This window comes from Diabrotica virgifera, chromosome 4 (genome assembly GCF_917563875.1).
Source record: "Diabrotica virgifera virgifera chromosome 4, PGI_DIABVI_V3a".
NCBI classification, from domain to species: domain Eukaryota; kingdom Metazoa; phylum Arthropoda; class Insecta; order Coleoptera; family Chrysomelidae; genus Diabrotica; species Diabrotica virgifera.
The window spans coordinates 1281597-1287153 of record NC_065446.1 but is presented as its reverse complement, the minus strand read 5'-3'; positions in this window follow the sequence as shown (position 1 = coordinate 1287153).

The following is a 5557-nucleotide window of genomic DNA, read 5'->3' as shown; positions in this document are numbered from 1 at the left end:
ACTACTTCTGTTGGAGTTTACCACTCCCTTTTCATTCACTCCAACAGAAAATCATCAGCGAGTTGTTACAACCGCTTGAAACGTTCGGCGAAAGGGGGAAGATTCCATATGATTGTTCGAGCCACTATGTAAATTTCAACCATCGTACGGTCAAAATTCTTATAATGTGAAACAGCACATACGCTCCAATAACGCAATGTAATAGTTACTGTTAATGGTTTTTCCCTTTTTAAGATAGTCGATCTATATTATACCATGCGAATCACAAAATACTGATGCCATAATCTTGCCAGCCGACTGTTGCGTCTTTTCTCGCTTTTGAATCTGTTCATTACGTGCAGTCCACTCGGCAGACTGTCGATTGGACTCCGAAATGATGGAGCCATGTTTCATCCATTGTAACATATCGACGCAAAAATTTGGTTTTATTACGATTGAAGAGCTTCAAACACTTCTCAGAATCCTTAATTCGTTGTTGTTTTTAATCGATTGTGAGCTCTCGCGGCACCCATTTTGCACGGAGCTTTCGTATACCCAAATATTCATGCACAATATATCCAACACGTTCCTTTGATATCTTTAGAGTCTCAGCTATCTCGAACAATTTCACTTTACGGTCATCGAAAATTATTTTGTGAACTTTTTTGATATTGTCGTCGGTAACAGACTCTTTGGGGCGTCGACTGCATGCATCGTTTTCGGTGATTATTTGGCCTCGTTTAAACTTAGCAAAATATTTCTCAACGGTTGATTTTCCCGGTGCAGAGTCCGAATAATGTCTATCAAGCCAAGCTTTGGCTTCAATAGTATTTTTTTCCAAAAGGCAATGCTTTATTAAGACACGAAATTCCTTTTTATCCATTTTTTTAAACTAACATAAGTTGCTTCACTCAAAGTGCTATATCTCATAAACTAATAGTTCGACAACTGTCAAATTTATATACGCAGACACGCATCTTTTGAAGGTTAGGGCTGACCAGTGATGTGGGAGGGAGTGTCCTTCCCACATCACTGGGGCTGACTAAAAGTCAGTGATGTGGAGACGGGCTCTGCTCTCTCCCACATCACTGCTAAAAATCATATGGATTTAATACCAGTAGTGCCATCTATGTGTCAGCCTACGAACTTTTCATCTCACTTGTGTATCCTCCACTTTCGCTATACCTTCTTAAAGCACTTAAAACCCTGAATTGGTGGATTTCCATAATATTAGTAAGATATTGCTGCGATCGTCTATCTTCATTTAAAGTTACAATTTAGGCTGCTTGTTCTGACGGTATATTTATTAGGATCGCACTCATTTTTCCTACTCATTTTTTGCAAGAACGCACCTTCTCATTGAAAACTCAAGCAGACAACGCACATATCAAATTCTCGAACACAAATATTCTCTTTTAACGTTTTGTTTACTGTTTATTTTCGGAAAAAACACGCTTTAACTTAAAATATAGGTTTGTAGACACCTAAACGAGACGATAGACAAGTATTATAACATTCTGCTAAAAATTAAAAATTATTTTTAAACTTTTTTTTTGTTCAAAAATTATGCGATACTTTTTGTGATTAGTGTATTTTAGGAACTTATTTTTGACGCTATAGGTAAGGAATTAAAAAATGCAAAAAAATTTGATTTTTAAAAATTCTAAAGTGTTCTAATACCATAAACTTTAAGAAAGACATATTATGTCTTTGCCAGTGCAATCCAAGTTCAGATTTTGAAGTAAAAAATCTGGTATATGTTAAGTTTTTTATCTGTTATGTTTATGTTGTTAGGGTGTTATCAAATAAGTATGACAAGCTTTAAGGGGTAATTCTGCATGAAAGAATAATGAAAGTTTGTTTTATAATCATATGTCCGCAAATGCTTCGTTTCCGAGGTAAAGGGCGCTTTACCTGCAAGACGCAAGAAAGTTGCCTAAAGGCATGCGCGGTATGTCGTCAGTTAATTATTGCATGCAACTTCTTGCAATTGCGCGATAAACGGTTTCGTGCCATTTTCTCTGCAAGTTTTCATGCAAGTCTAGGGGAATTTGATTTTTCAACAATATCAAATGTCATTGACACGGATTCACGATTCACGAATACATGCCGATCAGCTGTTTTCTGTTTGTGAAATATGTCAACGATAACGGTGGAAATGAATTAATAATGAAATGGTACTTTCTGAGATTCTATAATCATTGTAAATTGTATATAAAGCTACGGAAGCCCTCTCCTCCAGCTTAGTACCTTATGATGATAATTTGTGTTTCGCAGAAATAGTATCTCGAAATATAGATTTCTTTGTGATTATTTGTTCAATTTTTCCCAAGAGTTTATAAAATGTACATTCATTCCTAGAAAATTGGAGTCATTTTCATCATCTACTTGGATAAATTCTTCTGTTAGAGATACATTATTACCCCTCTTCTTGTTCAACTAAGGTCTTACCCACCATCTCTGATCTCGGCATTCTAAATTAGTCACTAAAAGGCTGGTTGCAGCAATAATAATACTTGAAGTTGTTGCTACCGCCTTTTTCTTTTTATATTTGGCTATTTCTGATAGTCTTAGCATTTCGAAATTTACCAAGTTAAATAAACAGCAATAAAGTAATTAGAAAAAAACAAAAATTTATAAGTTAGGTTAAGGGTAAAACTTTCAACATTAATTGCATGCAAGCCGGGTTGCAAGCTGTAAAAGACCATGCAATAGACTTGCATGAAAGTCTTGCATGCAAGAAATTGCAGCAAGTTTTCTTGCAAGCTATAAAGCACCCTTAAGGGGTGTTGAAATTACTCTTATAAACTGACGATTTATTTATTGCTCTAAAACGGGTTGAGATATGCAAATGAAATTTGGTGGGGTTTAAGAGGTAGTTATTGCTTATTTTTTTACATTCGTTTATTTATATTCACCATTTGTAGCGTACTATTTTTTTTTCTTTAAAATAATTCAAATCATTACCCGTATGCGCTCCAATGGCAATTATAAAATTCTTAATTGTATGTCAAAAAATGCGCAATACCTACTTTTTAGACCCCACCAAATTTCATTTGCATATCTCGACCGGTTTTAGAGCAATAAATAAATCGCCAGTTTGTAAGAGTAATTTCAACACCCCCATCTCGGAAACGAAGCATTTGCGGACATACGTTTATTGAGCAAACTATCATTATTGAAGATATTTTTCTTTAGGCGCGATTCGATTGAGGGTAAAATTGTACATAAATCTGCGCGCCTGCGCACACAGACAGTATGTAGTTCCTTGCTAATCTTTCAAGATAGGTATTTATGTATCTGTATCCGTGCAAATAAGTCATTAAAATAATATATTAGTGTTTTTAGTAAATGAATTATTTATTATAATTCTTGTGTTTTTGGATTTGTGTTTCCCTGTAGTAAAATAATTATTTTACACTACATAACATTTTTACACTACTTGTCGCCGTGTTGTGTAATTATATCCGAAACTTACATGTCAATTAAAAGGACCTCGCTGGTATAGTTGGTAGGGCGTTAGCTCCGTGATTGGAATGACGCGGGTTCAAATCCTGGGCGATTCATATTTTTTTTTTATTTTTGGTTATTTTAATAAAAAATTTTTGAAAGTGGTAGATAAGAAAGTTAGTTTAATTTTTAAATAAAATACAAATACCCTGTTAAGTATATTTACTTCGTTGAAATTACCTATATAATAGAAAAATATCTTCTTACGTGCGTACAAAGTACACACACATTCTTTTTTTTTATGTAGAATTTCACTTTAAAGTTTGTCATACTTATTTACTAACACCCTGTATATTAGAATCTATTTTTATTTTATACTACGTACCTCTGTAGCTATTTTAATAAATGATTTTCTTTTTTATTGGTTTCCACGCTATTTGTAAAACTCATTCACTTGCTAATCACAAGAAGATCATATTTATACATGACAGGAAGAGGCTACGAAATATAGGTCAAGCAGAAAATTAAAATTAAAAGCTTCTTTATGCATGGTAGATATAAAGGAAAAACAATTCTAAAGGAAGATAGACCATGGAAGACTTCTAATACACAACACAACCGAATGGTAAAATATTAAACATAGAAATATGGAGATACACATTAGCATTGGTTTGAAGGTGAGGGAGGTTTATGTCCAGCAGTGGACGCGATTCGCTGGTTTATGATTGAACTTTACAATCTAATAGGTACACTATTTAATGGAAAGCACCACCATTTTAAATAAAACTACTTTAGCTTGTATGTTTTTAATCCCACATCGAAAATAATTGTTTTCAATATAGAAAAATAACGCATGGAATGTAAGTTAAAATAGATAAAGGAAATATATAAAATAGACAAGGATATTTAGTAGAAAATAAACCGATTTTTAAATACAGTACCTAGAGACTTGCAACTTTTACCATTGTTTGGAATGACGTCAGGAAAATAGTCTACAATAATAATTGAAAATCGATGGAAATTAAATAGTTATAAACACAGGAATCCGTCAAGGCGATGGACCACTTTCATATTTAATTCAATAATGGACAAAATAATAGAAAACCTTCCCAGTACAGCTGGATTTAAGATGGGTAACACATCCTTCGGAGTCGTTTGCTACGTTGACCATGCTGTCTTTATCGCCGATTCTGAAGACAATCTCCAAAGGCTACTGCATGCATTTAATACTAAAGCTAAAGAACTAAATATGCTCATCAACGCCGAGAAGACTAAATGCCTAGTAATTTCCAAAGAACCGATAAGATGCAAGATGCAAATTAGAAATTGACTCCACAACTGTGGAACAGGTGAATCACTTCAAATATCTTTGAGCGGAAATAAAAAGCCATGGAAATCTCTCAAAAGAGGTCAGAGAACAAACAATGAAATCAGCTATAATCTTGGGATGCCTGAAAAAAATCGTATAAAAGAACAAATATCTAAATACTGAAAGCCAAGTCAAAATATATATAAAAAAGAATGTGTGTGTACTTTGTACGCACGTAAGAAGATATTCTTCTGTTATATAATAGGTAATTTAAACGAAGTAAATATACTTAAAAGGTTATTTGTACTTATTTTATTTAAAAATCACACTAACTTTCTTATCTACCACTTTCAAAAAAGAAGAATATCTTCAAAAATTATATAATAATATACTTACAATCATAAAATCTATAAAAAAATTAACTTGCTTGGGGCTCGAACCCATTTCACGTCTACCGCGCCGTACGAAAGCTGACGACATTTCAAACTAGACCACATTCGCGTGTACGTCATGTGGGAATATATACAAACTAAACGTTTACACCATAAATTTATATGAATTTAATAAAATTATTAGTTTGATTTTTGTCGAAATAAAATACAACAAAATATAGAGTAAGAAAACAATATATGAGATGAAGATTTGTAGAAAGTTTGTTCGTAATCAAATTATGTAAATTAAAGCATTGCCTACTAATGGGTAACTACATTATTTTGTTTACATTTTCCAAATAGATAGGTATTGAAACTATTAGGTATTTCCAACTGAAACATTTAGAATTACGTACCTGCGGCTTTTAAAAACTATTTAAAAAGTCAC